This window comes from Euprymna scolopes, chromosome 1, assembly GCF_053919585.1.
Source record: "Euprymna scolopes isolate OS-2025 chromosome 1, ASM5391958v1, whole genome shotgun sequence".
In the NCBI taxonomy this organism is placed as follows: Eukaryota; Metazoa; Mollusca; class Cephalopoda; order Sepiida; family Sepiolidae; genus Euprymna; species Euprymna scolopes.
The window spans coordinates 40,178,378-40,205,469 of NC_136482.1; the positions used below are offsets into that span (position 1 = coordinate 40,178,378).

At 30.4% G+C, this 27,092-nt stretch overlaps 1 protein-coding gene across 3 annotated transcripts in view; it reads left to right on the forward strand.

Annotated features, from left to right (window-relative positions):
* The window catches only part of LOC145293851 (uncharacterized), a 3,143,230-nt gene that overhangs the window by 1,966,080 nt on the left and 1,150,058 nt on the right, over nucleotides 1–27,092 (forward strand). For all 3 annotated transcript variants that reach the window (XM_080140773.1, XM_080140596.1, XM_080140684.1), the window contains one exon: nucleotides 6,944–7,023. The gene's annotated coding sequence lies outside the window, so the exon portion shown is untranslated. The remainder of the gene's footprint in view (nucleotides 1–6,943; nucleotides 7,024–27,092) is intronic.

Below are 27,092 nucleotides of genomic sequence, written 5' to 3' on the forward strand. Positions count from 1 at the left end.
ACTGAAATAAATTAAAAATACTTATAGTGTGTAAACCACTTTTTATTGTTCACATACAAAATGGAACAATTTATTTCGCTACTATCATTAAAAAAAAAAAAAAAAATTTCGTCAGTTTGTGTGATTTCGTTTCGTATGGACTCGAAAACTAATGGGGCATTTTCTCTATTTTTCACTGTATGATACTATATATATCGACAATGCTTTTTTTTAGATAGGTTTTACATCGAAATATCTATGATAAGTATCGATAATCGATAAGCGAAATAATCCGATGAAAGAAGGAACATGGCATTATATTCACAGTTAATACTTTACAAAAACTAAGATCACGACTGTATTAAAAAAAATTATTACCACAGAAGGAGAAATCCCTGGCGTATAAAATAAACGATAGTTCCTTTGATATGACCGGGGCGCGTTAAAATAAATGTTTATGTTTAAATAACAAACTCACCATGATACATGTATATTTGCATTTTAAACTACAATTTAAGTCATTATCACCGCGGAAGCAGTAAAACTAGGCATATAAAATCAACATTAGGTTCTATAATATTGTAGGAGCGCGTTTGAAAAGCGTGTTTCTGTTTAGAACAGAATTGAACCTTGATACATGACTATTAAATTCAAAACTTTAATTCAAGCATCTGTATATACACTAAAATAATTCTAAATTCAGCAGCAGGTTCTTGACAGTGCAATATAGACTACAATGTATTGCAGTCTGATTCACTGCGCAGAAGCATATGTAGCTTTCGTTCTTGTGCATCTCGATACGTCGCCTACGAGAAGAGACACTACATTTATTTGATTGAAAAATCGTCGATTTCACGAATTTCGATAACAATAAACATATAGTTGTACGATAACGTCGAATCTTTCCTCTAGTAGTGAAAAACTACGTTTTAAAAGTATTAATAATAAAATAAAAAATAATAAATTAATATAATTTCACAAATTTAGATTGAAATTACTTTCAATTATCGGTTGTCGTTGAAGTAATCATATTAATTAGTTCGCTTCCATCATATGTTCTCAGTGTAGTAACATTACCCGCAGCATAAGATATATTGGATTGTGAAAGCAGCCTATATTAAAATTCCCCGATGTGTAAATAATATATCTTCTTCATGTATTGAATTAAGAATCTAATTCAAAAACTTCCAAATTTTAAGATGGAATTGCCATATTTGCATTATATCTTATTCATGAACGTTCAAAATGAAAGAAAAAAAAACAAACTCTAAAACCTCACGTGGTCTAAAGATACGCTACATCATTACACTACTTTTAACCACAGTCTAGAATAAAATAGATTTATTGATAGTTTCCTTTTCAATTCGAAATAAATATATTGATATAATATTAGTGCAATTTTATTTCCGTTAGGTGATAAAACTAGTGTCTATATGTTCTACTAAAAAGATGCCAGTCCTAGTATTTGCGATTCTCTAAAAATTCTGGCATGTAACGGTTTGAACATTGATTGCATTTCATAGAACGTATTGGGATTGGGGTTGTCGTAACTATCGGGTCGATGAATAAGAAATTATCGCTTAAGAGCCGAGACGCTTTACTGTAATGGTTATTATTGTCTTGGCGCATGCTTGCCGAGGCATTATTGTTCAATTAGAAGCGCGGTACGAAAACTGCATAGTCTCCACTCGTAAGATTCTATTAGGATCATTAAAGTAATTCACGCATGATTAGTTCAACCGCTCTAGACTCGGCCAGAGAAACGAGCATGGCCGGCAGCCGTTAGAAATCGTTGTGTTGGCCGATATGACGAACGGCCTGAATTGCACTGACGTTCATTATTTCATTCTTCGTTGATTATGGCATGCAATTTTTGGCGAAGTTCGCCACTTGAACTTCGTTTCTTATGCTAAGTCTTTTTCTTCTTTCTTTACTCGTATATTTATCGTTTAGTTTGAACCAATATTTCTACTTTTTCCCATATAATCTCCGTATGAAAATTCTGTAGTGTCTCAATTTAGAAAACTGTCAACATTTCTCTACATGCTGCAACGAACCACTTACTATATTCTTGTTTATCGATATACTGTATCTATATATATATATATATATATATATATATATATATATATATATATATATATATATATATATATATCATAGATATAATATACTAGCGGGGTGCGTAAAATACGTTTAAGAATTATATTTTAATTTGTCCAAATTCCTTATATATTATTATATGGTCGTGATTTCACAGGTAAATGAAAAAGTATTTGAGTTACATCAGATAAATTCAGAACCGACGCAAAACTAGCCTTCAACGCTGGTGGCGTTACAACTGTACCAGCGTGACACGCATTTGAATTGTTTAAAAAAATCAAAAATTAAAAATGAACTTAGATAAATACACAAAATGTAGAACGCTTTAAAAACCCAGTTAAAATATATTGAAACCGGCTAAAGAAAAATAGAAAACGTTGCATAACAAAAGTCAAATCATTTAGGGTTCCTAGTGCTGCTCTTCAACGTTCAGTTTCGAAAGATAAGGATTATATACAGCATAATATAATAGATATTATATATTATATACTATATTATATATTATATTTATATTAATAAACAGCGCATAAATATGGCATATTGTAAAGAAAAGCAAATCTTACTTCAGTTTGCTGCCTCTCCTAATTAAAGACCGACATTTCGTTATGGATTATCTTGTCCCTAAACACGTTCTATTACTCCTGATTCATTACTTTAGCATCCGCCTGGTACAACCAGCACCACGGCGCGTGTGTTACAGTTAAGAAAATTCCTATAATTTTATAATTCGTTTCTGACCCCGTCTATCGGTCTTCCGTTTACTTAGCACTTCTGTGTGATTGGTAATTCTGTTTGCTTGGTACTCTTGTCTCATAATTATATATTTATTAGAAGATAAAATACGCTTTCATATAATATTTGGAGAAATGCAGATTTCTTATTTATTAATAAACTAGCATTTCAGCCCGGCGTTGCCCGGGTGTTTGAAGGTGTATGCTGAGCAAAAAAAAAAGAGTATTTTTTTTTTAGTTTGACCCCTATTATGACCCCTTAAAATTTATAGTTTCGGGCTCAAATTACGTTAATAAGTTAGATCCAGGTTCAAGGAACCTATATCTAAAATTTCAAGTGTCTAGACCCAAAATTGTCGGAGGAGTTTGGAAGAGTTCTTAAAAGTCAAATCGTTTAAATTTGACCCCTTAACAGCCACATTTCTGGCTGACACCCGTCACATCGATTTTCCCAAATCTCAGTACCCGGTATTTCAAATTTCGAGTCTATAGACTAAAAATTGACAGAGTTATTGCGTAGGGAAATGTACACAGACAGACAGACAGACACGTTCACTTTTATAGATATATAGATAGATTATATTCAACACAATATATAGTAATAATTTACTTAGTTAAAAAATGACGCGTGCGCCACCACCGAAAATTGAAACAAAAACATTTAGCTTACGATTTACTTTTTCCTTGGAAGTTAATGTCTGCGCCAGGAAGACATGTTTGCTGCACGGCTTAAATTTAAAAAAGAAATCAATAGCTACTATGTTACGCATGCATATTCTTAATGCCGTTGTTCGATTTTCAAATTGCCAAATATTTTTTTAGCTTGCAAATATTGGCGCCAATTTTGTCCGGCGAAACCCCTAAATATAAGTTGTGCATACCGTTTAATACCCAATATAAGAAGTATCATGTCTATACACTAAGACCTGATAGAAGAGTGTGTGAGGCAATTTTTTAAAAGCAATATATATATATCTATATCTATCTATATCTATATATATATACATATATATATATATATATATATATATATATATATATATATATGTATACTAGCAAAAGTACCCGTCGTTGACTGGGTTCAAAAACAGCCTACAGAAAATGAACTATGATTATGAAAGTATGAAAGGTTATTTGAAGGACCGGTTGTAAAGAGATAGCTTCGAATTTGGGGGTATCAACACCAAAGCAAAATATGATGAAAGTAAAAATTAATAGATACCCCCATAGTTTATTATACCATACCTGTTCACAGTGAAACACTTATCACAATATCATGTGGATCTATATTAAAAAAACCTTGTTAAACTTATTGAAATATTTCCATTCTGTGGAGGTCAGGTATTAACGAACACCCGATAAATTTATTATACCATATTTCTTCAAACTGAAACATAATTATCAACGTATACTTACGCAGATAGATATGAAAAGTCTTCATTAAAGTGTGTGCCTATTTCCATTCTATGGAGGTTAGGCGCTAACGCAGACTCCGCAATTTTATTATACCATCCCTATTTATATTTAAATGTACTTACTAAAGTATTATTATGTATATCAATATCAAAAAACACTTGTAAACGTTTTTTTTTAATTTTTTTTTATTTCCATACTTTGTGGACGTGACGCGAACGCAGACCGCACAATTTAAATGAACCACCGTCCTGCCAGATCAAACATACCCATTACTGTGTCTCGATACATTTTCTATCATTATATGGGATCAATTTTAAAAAAATAGTCAACCACATAAGAGCCTATTCGTGACCAGACACACACGGAGGCATTCAGTTATATATATATATATATATATATATATATATATATATATATATATATATATATATATATATATATATATATATATATATAAGCACACGTGCATATATAGACAACAAAATACGTTTGTTTGTAGGTAAATATTACTCAAGTGTAAATGATGTAGTATATCTGACGTATATACTTTATTATAATATAACTGTATGTAGTATAATACATTTATAAGAAGGAATTAGTTAACTAAAGATTATCATTGCATGAGAAAACCGAAAAAAAAAAACTAATAAAGAATTAACAAGAATGGATATTTAAAAGAATATCCAAGTTTACTAGATCGTTTGCAGATAAGTGGAATTTCACGATGCATATATAACACAGTTGTATTTTCTTTTTTAATAAATAGAAAAAAGGTTTACCATTAATCGACATACATTAAACAAAGAGAAATTCATAGGAGTATTGATATTTATCATGAAACGTTCTCTAGAATGCAGCACTCATACAAGCAAATATTAGATGTTGGATTAAATTCAGCATAAAATTTTCCCTTGGAAATAAAAGCAGAAAGATATTTAAAAATGACAATTTTCATGTAATAAATGAAAAGTGGAAGAAAGTGCGAGAAAAATGAATCGTCTAAAATAGTTTAATACGCTGCAAAGGATACTAAATAGTGTTTGTGGTGTTTTCCTTGATAGGAGAACCCCATTCTTCCCTATTATGCAGTCAGATTCTTTACGCTCGGTGCATCAGTTGTTCACGCTACAGTATTCGTAGCTGTTTTCTGTTTTAAATTCATCAACGCCACTGTATCGTGGATTTACGTAAATTATATTCAGCAAAAAGAAAAAAAAAGGTCCGATCTATTACAAGTTTGATTGGAAGTGAAGCTACCTTTGCTTCTTTTAATCTATCTCTCTTACTCTATCTCTCTTACTCTATCTCTCTTACTCAGATTGCTTTACCCCGATCTTACTCTCAATCCCGCTCTCACTCTCTGTGGCATCAGTTCACGTCAATATTTTATATTTCGATGTTATCACTGATCTTTACATAACTTTAAATGTACTCGACAAAGAACTACATACATGCGCACCATTAAACGATTATATAAATATATCACCTGAATGCTTTATATGTGATGAATAAAAAATATACAGGCAGACCATGGAGAACTCGCATTGCTTTAATCTGTATCTTTGCTTTATTTTTCCCTACTATATTTTAGTTAGCATGTAAAAAATTTCAATAGATGACTTACTGAAAAGTAAGCGATTCAGGAAACTATTTTCTTTATTCATTTATGTGCATAATTTTATATATATATATATATATATATATATATATATATATATATATATATATATATATATATATATATATAAGACATCCTTCAGTCTTGGCAGACTATGGATACCCACTGTAAGGTTGCCTGCGCGTGAAATTGGTGTGGCAAGAGTGGCACAATCTCCAGCCACGCCTCTACTGAGTCAACGTTGTTGCATACCAGTTGTGGTACAAGACGACTGGAAACAATGCCGAGATAAGAGGAGAGCACACACAGCACCTAGAATTCCCAAATGGTCACCCATCGTGCATTGGCCAGGCTCAACCGTTGCTTAACTTCGGTCATCTTACGAGAACCGGTGTGTCAACGTGATTATGCCGTATATATATATATATATATATATATATATATATATATATATATATATATATATATATATATACATATATATATATATATATATGAGAGAGACATAGAGACAGACAGACAGACAGACAGACAGACAAAGATAGAGGCAAACACACGAGAAAAAGACGCAAAATAAAATGTGTATCTATGTATATCGGTATTATCGCTTTTTGAATGAAAATGACTATAAAGTCATATTAAATCTCTCCTTGGAAAAATGTTTCAAATATTACTGCTCCCGTAAATATCAAATAAAGTTTACTCGTTTGTATCTTCATACGATCGAACATTAAAATAAGTGTGTGTTTGTTTTCCAAATAAGAAAAATGTTCACGTTCGTTTTACTTTTGCTATATTATTGTTTGCATTAATTTACTCTTATGTGAACCAGTGTATTCAAATGTACTGTCGGTTTTTTGTCGGAAACAAACTGTTAATAAATGATTGTCGTAAACAACTGTTACTTCATCTTTTTACTTGTTAACACGACATCGTACGGTGACAACAAATGCATGTCCTATATACGGTAATGCACGGCGAAGCATAGTCTAAATTCTCTACTTAGAATAAATACCTTTAATCGACACACATTTTGCAAAACCTAAAAAATATGCATTTTCATATTTCACTAAAAAGTGTATTTTTCATATTTCAGACTCAGCATGATGTTATTCTATTGAGACGTCAGCGGACAGCAAAATCAATTCTCATAAGAGAAGAGGGAGTAATCTGAATGTAAGTTCTTTCTAATATTTTTAATAATTTTCTACGGAAAAGCATGTATCGGGTTTACAGATATAGGTTAGAATTTCTTTTGTGGAGAACAGTCTTTTATTCGTATAATACTTACCTCCTATTCGACTGACACTTTTCTCATCACAAAAAATTCAAAATAAATACCATGAAAAATAATCTTTAAAAATCATAGACAAAGACATCAGTGCGAAGGTATGTAATTTAAAACCTTATAAACTGGCGTTTTAAATATATATTAGACTAGCATTTCAGCACGGCGTTGCCTGGGTGTTTGGATGTGCGTGGTGTGTTAAGAAAAAAAAAAGGCGGTCAATTTTTGTATCTTTAACCCCTATTATAACACCTTAACATTTAGTGTTGTGTTTCAAATCAAGTTATAGATCCATGTCCAAGGAACCTATATCTAAAATTTCAAGCTTTTAGACCCAAATTTGTCGGAGCAGTTTGGAAGAGTTCTCAAAGGTGAAAACGTTGAACTTTGACCCCTTATCAGCCAAATTTCTGTCCGAAAACCGATCACAATTATTTTCCCAAATCTCAGTACTTTTTATATCAAATTTCGAGTCTGTAGACTGAGAATTAACAAAGTTATTGCGTTGGAAAATGTACACACACGGGCAAATCTTTCCACTTTTATATATATACTAGCATTTCAGCCCAGCGTTGCCTGAATGGTTGGAGGTGTATGTTGAGAACAAATGAAAAGAAAAACAGAACACGGACAATTGTTTTAATTTTATTTAGCCCCCTATTATGACACGTTAACACTTATTATTTTGCGCTCTATTCAAGTTATTAAGTTAGATCCCTGTTCAAGTATCCTATATCTAAAATTTCAAGTTTTAGACCCAAAATTGTCGGAGGAGTTTGGTAGAGTTCTCAAAACGGATCACAATGTTTTTTCCCAAATCTCAGTACCCTGTATAACAAATTTAGAGTATGCAGACTGAAAATTGACATAGTTATTGCGTTGGAAAATGTACACCCACACATACACACAAACACACACACATACACTTTACTTTTACACATATATATATATATATATATATATATATATATATATATATATATATATATATATATATTTAGATTATATAACTCATACCAGAAATGTAAACAAAGAAGAAACCTGAAATGAATATTAGTGGTTTTTAATAAAATTAACTCAAGTAACAAAATGTCTGGCTTTTTTCCGTTAGATCAGTGTTGGTTATTTTATATTGAAATTTACAGGCTAATATGAATTGAATAAAATGTGATATTTATATTGGCATTTCTTTTCTAACTAAGATAGAAAAGCAGTCGGAGATTTAATATGCGAGACAAAAACAGTTTAAAGTGAACACTAAATAAGAACTAGTTCCGTAACACTATTATTTCTTTTTTTATTGAAGAATACGTTTTATAATAACACTCATGCATAATGTAATATCAGCAAAAAATATACGACCATTAGCATGAGTAAGATCATGTTTTACTATTTTCATACTATAGTTTAATAGATCTGTTATATGCGTCCGAGTCTATCGACAATAATGACGGACTTTTTTTTTCTAAATAATCAATGAGACTGGCCTTGCAATAATTACATAACTTATTAGCAAAACTATAGTTAACAACATCTTAAACACCTAATTTTAGTGATCTTACTTTTTATATGAATCATTAATATCCGGGCACATACGGTCACTCCATTAATGGCCTTCTCTTTGTATAGTATTAGAAGAAAGTCGTGCTTTTATTGCGTTAGCAATCATCCTCTTTGCATGTTTTTTAAATAGTTTACTGCAGTAAATCGCAGCATTATAAAATATACCAAATTGGTGTAATATTTATTTTATATTTATTTTAATCATACTGCATAGCCTATCAGAAAAACAACGTAAATACAACTTCCTTAATAGTAATAACTACGGTAAAATTAGTATATTTCTTGCATGTTTCCATAATGAAATATTTTCGAGGAAGTCTGCTGTACTTGAATACCAATCAAGTACATCAGCCTCCCTCGCAGATTTTTCATAATCATCCCATTCGCTGGCTCTGTGAACCTACAGCATGCGTATTATGCCACATTTTTCGCAATCTGCACTTAGGCGGTTAGTTTTAAAGATGTCATAACATGTGTTCACGTGTATTCTGCGTGATCTGTATTTCCATACCAACGTTTTCGATTTTTTCAATGTATTTACTGCGTTATAATACCCGTTGTACTTCTTCAAGATCACTATATGATATCTCTAAATCAGAAATTGTCAGTAAATGATCTATTAAGGACTTTACATACTCCATGAAAACATGTCATCTTGTGACTTTACTGTCCCGGGGTTCACCAAATTGCTCGATTGTACTCTCCTTCGTTATAACTGGCGGTGCGCGAGTTGAAAGTATTTTGGGACTCTCAGCTCTGCAACAACCCATCGCCCAATCATATTAACCATATCATTTTAAGACTAGTCCGGAATCAACATTCGACAGGCAAATAGTTTTTCATCTCATGTTAACCCCCGAAATAACGGTGAATTTTATTTTCTATAAGAGCACATATGAAAGTAAAGCGACCGACTTCTAATTATCCCTATGAGACATGACATGAGTTCGGTTGTCATAAGAGATTAAAATGTCGATATTAAATCGTAGGTTTTCTTGCATCTGGAATATATCAATATAAACGCAGGTGAATATATCTCGGAATGTGCCTATCTCTATACGATTGCAGAATTCAAACATAAATTTTCCATTAAAGACATTGACTTCAATATATTATTTCAGCATGGTTAATTCAGAATATCAGAGAAAGGTATAAGGCCGTACTATTAAAGCATTGTCCATTCAACACATTCAAGGAGTTTACCAATGTTGAGGACGTTATCTATCAACATGTAAAATACATTAAAAGAATTGTGCTCCCTTACTTCTTGATTTTATCGCAATATTTTCCCTGTTGTTTTAAAAACTTGGGAGAGTGTTCTTACGTATATAAAAAAAACTTTCACCTTCAAGTTAGAAATTAAGTGTCTGTTTTTCCTTAATTGACCTGCGTACTAATGTATGTGTATGTATATTTCCTGAGCATTGATATTAAACCATGATACGTGTAATAGTGATTATCACAAACTTATGTTTGTGTATTCTGAAGTGTCAAGACTATCGTTGTCAGGTACTGTATCCCCAATTGATATTGATTACGTACTGTACACGCTTCTAATTGAAACAGTAAAAAAGCGGGATGTTAACAAGTCATAGTACACGGCTCACACTGCACAAATGATTAATTTTACTTAAGGACCAAATTTTTACAATATATAAAACTGTTCGTGTATTTATTTGTTTGTCTTACGCAAAGCTAGATTATAGTTTTCTCGATCTAGAAAGGAGAAGGGAACCCCTTTACAAGATTGTGTCGCATTAGAAAAAACGTGGCTGCGATAATAAAATCACTGCTATAAACCTAAATGCCTGGTTTTCGTGATTGTAAAATAACTATTTTACAGTTACAGACGTATTTTTCAAGTTTTTTTAAATTAAATGATTGAGTGTGAATGGATTACTACAATGTATTCTTGGGGATGCTCCATGTTTTGATAAGCTTCTGGGTTTGGCCTTTCCTCCTGATCTGAAGTGGAACATGTACATCAATAAGGTCGCTGGGAAGATGGTGGTACTCTTCTACCGCTCCAGAAGATATTCCCCCTCTGATGCAATTCTCTATCTATATAAAAGCCAAGTACGTCCAGGGATAGAGTACTGTTGCCCTATCTGGCCAGGAGCTGCTTAAAACAGCCTATCCTGCCTTGACAGAGTACAAAATATACTTTGTGGCTTAGCGTGGGATGCGTTTTTCTCTTCCCTGCCACCTTTCTCACACAGAAGAGACGTTGCAAGCCTGTCATCGTTTTATCATCATTTCCTTGGCATGTGCTCGCCTGAGCTCTAATCTCTGGCCCCCCTCGCCAATCTTTCATGATAAACCCCCGTCTAGCTGAAACCACGAACAATAATTTCCCCACTCTTTGCCCGTGCCTAAATCAAAACGTATATTCCATGAACAAATATTTTTTTCGAAGTGCACGTCCGTGGAACTCTGTTCCCTATGCCTGTTTTCCAACTGACTCCAACTTGGATGTTTTCAAGTCCAACATAAACAAATTCCTGATGAACCACTCCCTTAAGTAAGATAATTTATCAAATCTCCAATATTAACGATGACTACGATGATATTCCATTTATTACTGCACACGCGATAACTCTTATCCTCGAGTGGCTTCCGGGCATTGATACGTAGGTACCCCCATGAAAAAAATTAAATATTTTAGTAGTATTTCTAAGATTCGTCATAATATTAAAATATATAAGTCTAATACTCAAGCAGCTGATATTGAATATCTGCTTTTTTATTAGGCATGTGTAGTTTTGTAATCCTGTACGATATAATATAGTAAATGCATTTTTATACTGAGAAGTGAATTTTACAAAAACGCACACTTAGAGATAATTTAATAAGTAGAGTTGCATACTTTTAAATAAGCTGACCTGGAAATAAAAATGCCAGTGGTTAAGATTTCAACGAATAAACTATATTTAATAAACTATATTTAATTATACCATTCATACGTTAATCATGGAATTATTTTAATATAATTTAGAATAAACTTCAAAGTTAAATTAAGAGAAAGTATAATATACAAAAGCCAATAGAAATGATTTCATAAGAACGCAAATAGTATGCCTAATTGTTGTAGTAACATATTTACTTCATTATAGTACAGCAATACAGTATGAAATAAATTTGTCCTACCAAGTGTTCAGCGTGTTAATCTCCTATACACTTAGGGAGATATTAGACAACAATTTAAATATATTAAAAAGAAAAAGAACAGCTCATCACAAATTGTCACAGCTCCTATGTTTGGTTTTTCTTTGAGAAGCATTATGGATGCTATGCAGAAACATTTAACACCAAATACGAGAGACTAAACCTTAAGAGCTGTCGTAACAATATTTTGATGTGTTCCTATTTGCGGAGACTTGATTATCTACAATATAAATCGCACCTGTCTGTTTAAGTGTCAGCTATTTTTGTATAGGTGTCCTATATAAGTTTTTTGCTGACGACGTGTAACGTGATTGTTATATGTTAACAATCGGGGTCTCAGAATATAGCAAGGAAGACCAAAAATGTAAAACCATAAAAAGTTGTTTTTTTTTTTCATTTTGAATCTACACCTATTAATATACAGTAAATTCCAAAATCACGCCTTCTCTTTTTCTCAGAACGTTTCTTCTACTTCTACGCTCGCTCAGGTTTTCGATGCAACATTATATGTCGCTCTTCGGGACAAGTAAGTAACTAGACTATTTCAATCCTGTTGGCGCATTTTCCTTTTTGTTAATCGTATCTTTTTTCTTCTTCCTCGTGATTAAGTCACCTAAGACACTGGTCCCGTCATTCGCGTAGGTTGGCTGTCGTACAACTGCGGTTTCTGGAATACTTTCGACAGCGCTCTGTTACAGGCGACACATTGTCTTTTATGAAGTATTAAATATTTTCTCATAGCTCACTACTTTAATAACTCATTAATTATAAGAAATGACTTCACTGCAATCGAAAGCAAAAAACAATATTCTGACGACGTTGTTTGTTTATGAAACTAATTGGAGAACTCATTTCAGCAGTAATCAATGCATTCTTGTGAAAAATGTTAACAAACACAATTACTCTTAGAAGAATATTTTTTCCAATATTAGTTACTGCTTGCTTGCTAGTATTTTTGTAAGCATTGAAAACTCACGCTATAATTCAATAGCTCGTCTCAAATGTAAAAGCGGCAGCAAAAAGAAAAATAAATGTATATATATATATATATATATATATATATATATATATATATATATATATATATATATATATGTATATTGCTGCCGCTTTTACTTTTTCGACTCGTATTTATCGTGACACCCTGCACTGAAGATTCCCGAGTGTCTGTAGGTATTTATTTATTATAGTAAAAAAAAAATTATGAGAGCTCCTTTAAAAAATTCGTTTCTTATCGTTGAGCTTTTTCAGTTGAATTAAGTCGGTCAATTTAGCTCTTATGCATAGATGATCGTATAACGATTAGATCACTGTCTGACTGACGTATATGAATATTTAAAAATACATATGTTTAAATTCAACGTTATTTCACGCGGTTAATTGTAACCGAATGGGTTAGGTCTTCGCTAATCGCGCCAGAGATGTGTCGTGTTGCGGAGTTCAAATCGTTCGACTGTTATTAATCGTGACACCCTGCACCGAAGAAATGATGAAACACTAGTGTCTGTTGGTATTTAATTATTCTAGTAAAAAATAAGTATATATATATATATATATATATATATATATATATATATATATATACATATATATAATCATATATATATATATATATTTATGTGCATGTATATTTATGCGTATATATATATATTTATATGTATATATATATATTTATGTGTATATATATATTTATGCGTACGTATATATATATATATATATATATATATTACGTATGGTATATATATATATATATATATATATATATATATATTACGTATGGTATATATATATATATATATATATATATATATATTACGTATGGTATATATATATATATATATATATATATATATATATATATATATATTACGTATGGTATATATATATATATATATATATATATATATATATATTACGTATGGTATATATATATATATATATATATATATATATATATATATATATATATATATATTACGTATGGTATATATATATATATATATATATATATATATATATATTACGTATGGTATATATATATGTATATATATATATATTACGTATGGTATATATATATATATATATTACGTATGGTATATATATATATATATATATATATATATATATATATATATATACTGCCTTTATTATACTTAGATTGAACATGAAAAAAGCCAACATTAAATACATATAAAAAGACTATAAAACTAAGTGTGTTGTAGCGACCTCAGTAAAAAGAAGAACGAGAAATAATATATATTCATATATATATATATATATATATATATATATATATATATATGTATATATATATATGAATATATATATATATATATAACAATGGGCAAATAAATAGAACGAATGAACAATATGTCGATGAGTATCTATGTCCGTAAACTTGATATAACTCTCACCTGTCTGTTTAAATGTATGTAAGTCTGCTTAAAACTTTCGAAAGAGACGACAGATTTTGACAACATCAGTAACGTTTTAAAGCTTGACCGTTCGAAAATCTCTAAAATTTGCTAAAAGCATTCATTCCGTAACCCTCAACTGGACACTTTTTTTACAGGGAGCAGTCGCTATTTTAACAGAATATTTTCGAAAGTTATCCTCTCTTTTCGATTGCCCAGATTTTATTTCAACCTACGTTACTTCCGGTTTGGCGATGGGTCCTACAGCAAAGATCTTATCGTTTTTTTAACGACATTTCATCCTTCCCGGTACGGGTTCGAGCCTGCCACCTACTACTACTTTTTTTTTCTTTTTGCTTAGCGCACCTCTATACACTCGGGCAACGCTGGGCAATTAGGCTAATCATATATAAGAATTACATTATGTATTCGTACTTTAAAGTGCAGATTTATTCTGCGTAAAATTTTCCGGATTCCCTTATTTTAGGCCGTACCCTCATCATTAAAGAATTCATCAACATTATAGTGTACTATAATCAACTTTTTCTAAAACATTATCTGATTGGGGTCTTTCGCGTCCTTAAACACTTCTCACAGAAAAGCTTATTTAACATGCTCAAATTACGTCAGCAATTTTACGCTGATTTATTGTTACTAGATCTGATTGTTTTTGTCCTGCTCTACTTAAGCAACTGTCCAAGATTTGATACCTTGTCAGCGTATAATAACCTTTCTCATGGCCGTTCAATGGGAATTATTGGCAGTTCGTTTGCAATTTGAATAAATGAATGAAAATAAGGAAATAAAAAATGAAATAACGATTCTCCCTATTTTAATGTTTCTTTGTTTCTTGAAAATATGGAATAACACTGGGATATTATTCTGTCATTCAATGATTAATTTATGAAACTCAATTATAATTTGACTACTCGGATAATATCGAATAATTTATATCTCACTTTTTGTTTGCTAATTTAAAGAAAACCACAATATAATTTTAAAGAAACTAACAATAAAGTTAATGTGAAGACTCGTAAAATAACCGAAATGAAAGATTTTCTTATTTTGTTATTTCTCTTAAAAAGAACGAGATTTATGAGCCCATTTTGAAGCTAGGGATTTATAAAGAAACCATAGATTATAATAGAGAGAGTAAAAGAAAAGATAGAGGAAAAGATGATTGGGGTCAATTAAATCATAGAAAAGAGCTTCTCTGTATTTTTCCGGAATATTGTATTATTCTTATAAAATAAAATAAAATAAAAATAATAAATTTAAAATAATGGATGGTACGATTAAAGGTAAAATCACGATTTTATACATCATATAAATATGCTGTAACATGTATATATATGTATATATATATATATATATATATAAATATATATATATATATATATATATATATATATTTCTGGCATTGTGAATATATCGATGGGTTACTGGTGTAAAAGCAACTTCATAGCAAAGTAAAACAGTGAAGTGTAAATTCTGCTATTAAGACATTGTGATAACGCAAATGCGCGCATCATACATTTTTTAAAGAATTGTGTCTCTCTGGAACACAATACCCCAAAACTGCTTCTCATCCGACTAAAACATGGTTTATTCTAATCCAACGTGAACAATATTTTGTTATGCAGCTGTCTTAAATAAGCAAACACTATCTAAATTACGTTATAACTAATCACTATAGTGTTGTTGTACAAGACCTTGGCATTAATGAGTCATTATTGCGGGGTCGCATTAATAAACGGATATATTTTGGTTTTAATAACTCGTTATATAATTTATACTAACAACCATGAATAACAAAGAAGCTAATAAATAAATCTGAGTATGAAGGCCAAGATAAATAATATGCTGTATTTTTTTTGCGAATGGAGAGTTTAGAATAAGACGAGATAATTCTAAATTCTCTACTCGCAAGGACGTACGATATCTTTATTTTATGCGGATTATTCATCGATTATAATTGGATTTTACCTCTATATACAAATCTTAAACAAATCTGAAACGTTTTAACGCCATCTAATTACGCTCAAAGATTAATATTCTATTTGTATAAACAAGTGCATATCCTTTCTATTTTAACTCTTATTTTCTTTCTTTAGTTACCCTAAGGGGATGTGATATTAAAAGTATATTTTTATGGGTGTGCTAAATAGCAAAATCTAATCAAGCCAGAATAATATTTTACAAATGGCTTTTCCTCTTCAGATATAGGCCTTCATTCAAAATCCATGGATTCGGAACATTAACGTTAATATTTTATTCATTGTTCAAACAATTTATTTTGTTTTAATTAAAAAATATATATATATATATATATATATATATATATATATATATATATATATATATATATATATATATATATATATCTCAGTATATTTTCAAAAAAATATAGGTGTTTATATATATATATATATATATATATATATATATATATATATATATATATATGTATTTGTATACATAAAATTTGTCCGAGGTTTTAGCATGCGCAGTTTAACATGCATATAAATATAGTTTAGATTACGGCACTCTGCTTAGTCCTAGACGACGAAACATATGTCAGTGGATAATTATGTTTAAAAAAAAATACACATGCCCCCCCCCCCCATTTGGGTGTACCAAGTTGGTCAAATGGAAAATTGCTCCCAATTTGGATAATGGTACTTTCGTCAAAATATTTTTTTTTATCAAAAAGTATCGCTAGGAAAAACAAAACAAAAAAAAACTATATATATATATATATATATATATATATATATATATATATATATATATATATATATATGTATATGTATATATATATATATAATCTCAATATATATATACATATATATGTATATATACATATATATGTATATATACATATATATGTATATATACATATATATGTATATGTACATATATATACATATATATGTATATATACATATATATGTATATGTACATATACATACATATATATGTGTATGTATATACATATAGGTATATATACATACATGTATATATATACTTTCATATAGATATATATGCATATGAATAAATGTTATAATATATATATATATATGTCAATATATATATATATCAATATATATATATATATATATATATATATATATATATATATATATATACATACATACATACATGCATACAGACATACATATATACGTATTGAAAAAATGGATTCATCCATGATCGACGAATACAAATAACGATTTAAATTATCGAGTTTTGGCCATTATCAGGGATATTCGGAAAAAAAAACAAAGTAACTAAGATCAATCCCAGCGTTATGCACCAAAATTTTGTAACCATACTTACTCGATATTTATGTTCAGCTAGTATATATCGACATAAGATTATGACCACATATATTCAATCTCTCTTAAGTTTATATAAATGTGAGTGTATATATGTGTGTGTGTGGGTATACTCTTTATCTTTGAGAATTGTGATTTACAGCAGCTATTATGCGAATTTGGGCAAATATTCTACAATGTGTTTTTATGATTCGGAATTGTTGTAATTTTATACAGAAATAACAGGCGCTTATACCCAGGAAATATATATTATTTTTTGTAAACAAACGTTTCTAGGGTCGATACACGGCTTAAGAATATTGTATATACTTAAATATTTTTATTACATGACACCACCTCTAGTGAGTTTTCTTTTTCATAGAGGTCACCACTTATCAAGCCGCAGATGCCACTCGGGGATAAGGGTTACTTTGTGTACATTAATCAATGGTATAGCGTTGCAGTCTTCATTAGCATTGGAGATTTGATAATGTGTCATTATGTAAGGGAGCGGTTCATCAGGAATTTGTTCATGTTGGAGATATCCATGTTTAATTCAGGAGGGAAACAGGCTAGCTGTAGAGAGTTTTACAGGCGTGCACTTCTAAGAATGAAGCTTCGTTCATGGAATCTACGTTTTGAGTTAGGCACAGATAAAGAGTGGGGGAAATTATTGGGAGCGGTTTCAACTAGACTGGTGTTTATCGTGAAAGATTACCGAAGGGGTCCAGAAATTAGAGCTCAGACGAGCACTTGCTGTGAAATAATCATAAAAAAAGATAGGCTCGCAACGTCTCTTCTCTGGGAGAGAGATTGCAGGGAAGAAAAAAGAGAATCCCCACTAAATACCGAAGTCTATTTTGTACTCTGTCAAGGCAGGATATACTGTTTTTGGCTGCTCCTGGCCAGATATGGCAGCAGTATTCCATCCTTAAAAGTACTTGGGTTTTATATAGATAGAGAATTGCATCTGGAACGGCAGAAGGTGCCTACCATTTTCCCAGCGACCTTGGCAAAATACTTGATGTACGTGTTCGATCAGGATTAAAGGTCACACCCAGAAGTTTGTCAAAACATTGGGCCGTCACTAGAAGAAAGCTATCCATTTCAATTGGTGCTAGATGGGGACAGAGCGTTGATGCTGTAAATATAGAAGCTTGGTTTTAGATTGATTAAAGTTAACCAGCCACGTCTGCTCCCACTCTACAACCCGCTCGAGATCAAAGGAGAGATAATCAGAAAGAAGTGTGTCATTTAGGACCTTTGATTCGTTGTCGTAGATGGTCGTGTCATCAGCATAGATGTCAACAAATGAGTTAAGTATATGTTTTGGGAGATCATTGATGTAGATCAGGAAGAGAGTTCGACCCAGGATGGACCCCTGAGGGACTCCCGCATTAATACTGCGGACCTCTGATTTTCGCCCATCAACTAATACTTTTATTAGCCTATCAGAGAGAAATGATTTACTGATTGAGAAAACATGATTTAATGATTGAGAAAACATTTCCAGTTATACCGCAGCTAGAAATCTTGTGAAGTAGGCCTTTATGCCATACCTTATCGAACCCCTATGATATGTCAAGAGCAATTCCTCTAGAAAGGAAACGTTTGTCTAGATATTCGCTTATTTTACGAGATATAACCGTTAGCTATCTGTTGTAGATCTTGCAGAACGGGAACCATATTGCGTGTCACTACGAAGGTTAGTTCTGCTGAGGTGGTTGACTATTCTCTATTTAATATGGATTCCAGCAACTTACTCATGACACACAGGCGAGTCCATTGTTTCTACATGAAACGTCCGTATTTTAATATGTTAAATTTCAAGAGATTATAATTTTCAATGAGCTACAAAGATTTCGAAAATACGTAAATTAATCAATAAAGTAAAGTTGTATATGTGTAAGAAACATGATTTCGCGATATTTGAAGTTAAATACGTAAGAATTAATTATTGTATACGATAATAGACTATATATACATATATATACATATATATATATATGTATATATATATATATATATATATATATATATATATATATATATATATATATATATATATATATACGCAAAAGTACCCGTCGTTGACTGGGTTCAAAAACAGCCTACAGAAAAAGGACTCTGATATATGAAAGTATGAAGGTTATGAAAAGGAAGGGTTGTAAAGAGATAGCTTCGATTTTGGGTGTATCAAATCCAACGCAAAATATGATGAATATAAAAATAAAATATATACACCCCATAATGCATTATACCACTGTGTAAAAAAAACAATAAAACTCATACTTGTTCACACTGAAACACTTATCACAATATTCTGTGGATCTATATAAAAAAACTTGTTAAACTTTGTGACATATTTCCATTCTATGGAGGTCAGGCGCGAACGAACACGCCATGATTTTATTATACGATATTTCTTCAAAATGAAACATAATTATCAAAGTATACTTACGCAGATAGATATGAAAAGTCTTTATTAAAGTGTGTGCCTATTTCCATTCTATGGAGGCCAGGCGCGAACGCAGACCCCACAATTGTATTATACCATCCCTATTTAAGTTAAAACATACTTATCAAAGTGCATCTATATAAAAAAAAAAACACTTGTAATTTTTTTTTTTAATTTTAATGTTTTTTATTTCCATAGTTTGTGGACCAGGCGCGAGCGCAGACACCACAGTTTTAATAAGCCACACTTCTGCCAGATCAAATCTACCCATTCCTGTGTCGCGATACATCTTCTATCATTATATATAATCAGTTTTTATTTAAACTAGTCAACAATATAGGGGCCTATTCGTTACCACACACACACACATACACACACACATACACACACGCTCACACACATTCAGCTTCATATTATATTTATATATATATATATGAATATACACAAATAATCACATGATTGTTTCTTTTCTTGTATAATATAGTTTTTCTTTTCTCCTATAATATTTACCTTTTTATTTATACATAATATAAAAGAAAGGTGTATATCGATGTTTTTTGTGCAGAAATATCAAGCTCAAACGTCTCTCAAGGGAATATGTTATATATTTATCAAACGATATTATTCGACTTCGATGCGTTGGGGTATTGCTGATCATATTTAGCAGAGGTAGTAGGAGAGATCTTGTTTAACTTAAATACGTAAGTTCAATAATATGTTACACATGAAGTAATTATCATAAAGAACCAAACGGCAGCTTTTACACAACCCACCTATAATTATTAAAGCCTACAGTTTTTATAACTCCGTGATGATATGTAATTTAAAAAGATTATTATTGTGCAATATATTTATGGGTTATATGTATGGCGTGTAAATGTTTTAAAATGCTCGATAAGTAATTAATTCTCAATAAACTGTGTAATAATTTGGTATTATTAATCTTTAGGCTCCATATATATATATATATATATATATATATATATATATATATATATATATATATATATATATATATATATATATTTTCACCCGGCATTGCACGGGTCCTATGTACTGTTCATAAAGTTATGTGCATATGTATATATTAAAATATTGAATACGCCTTTTATTATAATAGTCTTCCTTGACTACCATAGAATAAAGACAAACATACATTTTCACATGTATATAAATATATATATATATATATATATATATATATATATATATATATATATATATATATATATATATATTGACAGACATATTGGATGCAATATATAGTAATGATTTAAAAAGTATTAAATAAAGCATGAGTATGCGCAACGACCGTGAATCGAAACTTTCAGATCCCGATTCATTTTTCCTCTGCTCTCTATGACTGGGCTATTTAAACATGTTTACAGCAATGCCAAAAATAAAAACATGAACCAATAGCTACTACGTTATACATTCGTAATACCTGCGTTCGACATCCACCTGGCAAAATTAATTTTTCTTAATTTTCAAACTTTTGCACCGATTTTTCTGAGCTAAAACCCAAATATAAAGGTTTGCATGGATTCAAATACCTTCTACATGAAGTTTCCTGTCTGTAAACCGAAAACTCTGGGAGGAGTTTGGGAGCGAAAATTGGTTAAATAAAAATATATATCTATACATAAGTATATATGGAAACAATTTGCAGGCATATAATTACACGTAATGCTCAACTAAAAATTGTTATCTCATTAGCAAACCGAGACAACTAATCGGGAATTAATTAAAACGAATGTCTAAAAGAATATGCAAATTAGAGCGATTTTTTGCTAGTGAATGCAAATCCACAAACCATATATGAGAAAATTGTGTTTTCTTTGTAAATAAATAGAAAAGAGGGGATTTTAATATAACTATCGATACACAGAAAAGAAAAACAAATTCATATAAGTATAGATAGATATATATGTGCGTGTGTTTGTACAGTTTCTACACTGACATCAAACTGCGTATTTATTGTCTTTATAGACGCACGGCGATCCTTATGGATAACATTTATTTATTTGACAAGTCAAGTTTATGTTCCGACTTCCTTATATCTCCCACACGTCTTGTAATCTTTAACACGTTCCCTTGCTTCCTTGAATAGCCTCTGCCAATGGAAAACTCATTCTCGATTCATGCAATATAGGCTAAAGCATTTCGAAGCAATACATGCGTTTCTGTGGATTTTTTACAAGTTTAAAACAGAATATTATTTCATCTCATACTTTCTTCTAGTGTAACCACGTCCAGCCTTCATATTTATAATTCACCAGCTGTGCCCCTTTGTATTTATGAGGGGGTATTTCAATTCGTCATCCATCTCATAAAATATATAGGCATGGCATACTGACTTTTCAAGAGTCTACGACAATTTTCAATGTCTGTGCAAAATTGTCTGGAAAATTAAAGAGGGGCCCTCCTAATTGGCGATGTTGCGTCGCCTCCTCTAAGATAACGAGTGACTTCGATATCCATGATAGCATATATTATATCGCTTACATTTATTTGCTATTTCTTTATATGACTAATAAAAATTTACATTTTATTTTTGCAAGTACTTTTAGTGAAAACTAATTTAACTCTCAGACAGCTTGTTATGTAAGCCGTATTTATTTCGAACTTTGCCATGATAAACATTGTCTAAGATACTCTATCTTTGACACACGGCAATTGATTCTTGATAATTAATCTATATAATTAATTATTATATATGATTGTCTTATTTTACGTTTTTGGGATTAACAAAGAAGCGTCTGCATATTTATGTATTTCTAAATGTTATCGTAAAATAGATTGCATATTGCTTCGGTGGAGTAAACATTACGAGTGCACAATGCAAAAGAAGTAGATCTCCATACAGGATGAGTTTAACATATTTAACTCTTCAATAGTAATAGATCATTTTAATATCGTTATGGCTTGCCTTTTGCCCGGACATTTTCCAGGGAGGTTTGTAAATGTGCCTTGGTTGTTAGCCTCCAGCCTTTCCTTCTAGTCTCTACTTCCGCGATAAACATAAACTAATTCCCAAACGTGCAATAATACGTTCTAATCTCGCTCGGATTCTCCTGTTTGTGCAATCGGTCGAATATAATTCAATTAGGGTTTTCGTTTCTTGTAGGCAGGAGGAATCCCAGGGTGGAATTTTATATGTTGATATTTTTTTTATTTATTGTTAGTTGCATCTTTTTCCTAATTTTTAAAAAGTTTTATAATTATTATATCTTTTTTTTTTGTTTCCGATAAAAACCGATTATCTAATAAAAAATAACCTTTCACTGCCCTTGGCGCTCGAAATCTTGATAATGTTTGGAATCATTTGCTGAATCCCCAACCGTCCTCAGTTTATTACTTCTATTTTTTTTCTGATCTCTCTAATTTGAAGCTCAGAAGATATGCTTTCGCTCTTCTAAGGATGCTACGTATTAACGTTAATGCAAGAAGAATGAAGAGAAAAAAAAGCAAATCTTATAAATATTATGTTTTAGACTTGAACAGAATGTTATTTCCATTATACCCACAAGTAAATCCGTTTTTCCCATATTAGTACAAATGTTTGTTACAGTTTTGAAGGTTTAAACCCTCTGTTAACATGGTTTTGCTCTCAATAACAACAACAACAAATACTTATAAGGTGAATATATTTCTGCACAATTTTATAATTTATTGTTGGTTCAGGTATCTGTCTAATGATTTTGCAACCTCTATACAATATGTGGTCGCAAATTTCTCAAATGTATCCGAAAAAATATGCACGCTGTTAGTTAAAATATAACAGAAGACGAACAAATAACATATTTATAAATTGAAAAATATCAGTGAAGTGACGAGTGGCCAACGTTTAAGCATGCGGATCAGGACATTGCAGTGCAAAAAGGTGTTCCCTTCCCAATTGTTTTTTTTATTCTTTTTCTTATTATCAGTCTTTTTTATTTACATTTCATAAGTAGGGATTCAAGTTCATTTTGTGTTTAAACCCATTTTAGAATCACAACGTTCTATTGTTTCAGTTTGTAGACAATTCGTCAGCATCGCAACTTTGGATCAAAATATAAGTTGACGTCATCACTCAGCAATCGCCCGATATTCGCATTGCTGATAATTTTTGGCTTCCTTGTTACTGATCTAAAAACCTTTCCTGCCATTTACAAACAGGTTTAATTCATTCTTATCTTTTCTATAATTACAAAGCACGACAACCAGAGCAAAATAAAAATACTGTTATTAACAACTAATTCAATAAAAAAAAATGCATTTCCACAGTTCTAACTAAATATAAACCAACACGCATTCCTAAATAATTTTTAATCTCCTATGTGTTTTTTTTTCAGTTTAACGAACATGTATATATTTTTGTATGTATCTTTCAAAAGACCGCTTCATTTTGTTGTGTCTTTGAGGTAACAACTAATTTATGCTTGCATGAGTAAGCTGGGTTAACTTGACTGCCAAGTGTGCGTGTGTTATGTAGTTGTGTCTATGTAACTAGTATATATTAATGTTTTATAACGTATATATAATTTCTGGTTTTATCTTTATCAAATACGTGCGAAACCGTATACACATTATTAGTTTCAACATGTCAGCATATCATTTACACGTTATTATTTCCAATATGACAGGAGCTAAACATATATCATCAAAAAATAGCGCATTTCCCAAATAGTCAGACAACGGTGAAGTGACAAATGGATGGCAATATTGGTGTGCAATGCTGTGTGTGGTGGTGCAAAAATATATTTACTGCCCGATTGGTGTTGACACTCTCTGTTTGCGATGAAGTTGCGTTCATGTATATTTTACAAATCGAAAATCGATGGTTGTTTACGATTTGCGCAATTTAAATGAATGTTAGAATGTAGGGCTTCAAATTTGTCGTGTTAGCTAATTTTCCTTAGCTGCAAATCTCGATGGAAATGTATGTTGGCGATATTGTTCAGCAATCAGCCTGGAGAAACAGAGATATACACTTACACACATACACTTACACACCCACTTACAAACACACACACACAAACACACACACACATATATGTATATATATATATATATATATATATATATATATATATATATATATATATATACATATCTTTATATACATGTGTGTGTGTGTGTAAACTTCTTTAAATACCTGTATATTGAATGAGATCGTAAGTTAACTTCGTAGATTTTAATAAATACAATAAAATGAGATGTAATAACTAATTTATGTGTGTTATGCCATAAGAAGCATAGTCTAACGTTCTTACTGTGCTGGGAAATAACAGTCCTTGTTATTGTCTTTATATTTCAAAAGTAATGGTGAATGCTAAATAATTAATTTGTTTATATGAATAAATATAAAACTGTTCATTCGTGTTGGATTTCTAAATTCATTTAAATGATTCGAGTCATTTATTTTAATAAAAATAACTTTGTAACGTTATATCGGAATTAATAATCTATTTAGTTATATGTTAAACCACACTTGAGAAATATATAAATTTTAAAGGGGGTGTCTTTTACTGCATGTTATCTGTCGGCTGGTCATCCTATAACCAAACGATACCTATGTAATTATAGCTTGTAAATATATAGTTTGTAACCTTAGAATCTTTAAACAATAGGTAATATTTATTTTATTGATGATATCGACACATACTTCCCGACATACTTCCAGATCGTGCAGCAATGTCGTTGCCTGAATCTTTGACTTTGAAGTTGGAAATACTATGGATCATTCCTAGATCGGAGACCATCACATCAGGTTTGGTCACGATCGATTCAAGCGGTGTGCTCTGTGAGAGAGTATACATACATACATTATGGTCTTAATCCTTAATTTTACCTTGGAAAATTTTGTGCATCATCCATAGGTTGGTGGCCATCATCATCCCAGGTTTGACCGCGATAGGTCCAGTGGTGGAGAGTTGTTCACACAGTAACAGATACACGCACAATTGATTATATATATATATATATATATATATATATATATATATATATATATATATATATATATATCGTAGACACTTCGTAGCGATTTTGCTAATAAAAACTTGGGACACGATGAATTATGGTATATATATATATATATATATATATATATATATATATATATATATATTTATATATATATATATATATATATATATATTCTGTCGTATACAATCCGACGTGCTTGAACAATGATCCCTGCCAATATATATATATATATATATATATATATATATATATATATATATATATATATATATATATATATATATGTATATATATGTATATATATAGATGTATATAGATGTATATATATGTATATATATATGTGTATATGTATATATATATGTGTATATGTATATATATATGTATATGTATATATTTGTGTATATATATGCATATATATGTATATATATGTATATATATGTATATATATGTATAAATATGTATGTATATGTATATATGTGTGTATGTATATATATGTATATGTATATATATATATGTGTATATATGTATATGTATATATATGTGTATAAATATATATGTATATATGCATATATCTGTATATGTATATATATGTATATATGTATGTATATGTATATATATGCATATATATGTGTGTATATATATATATATATAAATATATATATATATATATATATATATATATATATATATATATATATATATATATATATATATACATACATATTTACATTACATTCGCCATAGAGGTAAACTTTATTAAATCTGGGGCCTCACAAAAACAAACAAATTATTCCATTTATGTAAAAGCAATCATCCCCACTATATTTCTGTACATACATATCGTCTATTACAACATGCAAGAAATATTTTTCTAACTCAACGTAGATCAATTTAATTAGACCGCAATATATTTATATGACTTGATCCTATGCATTTTTGTTCGTTTTAAATTTTGATGTATAGAGACTATTCATATGCAAGTAACTGGTATGATATTACGACATACATAATATATAATAATTCTTAACTTTACAACACTTTAACAAGGGTGTTGTTAAGTTGGAAAA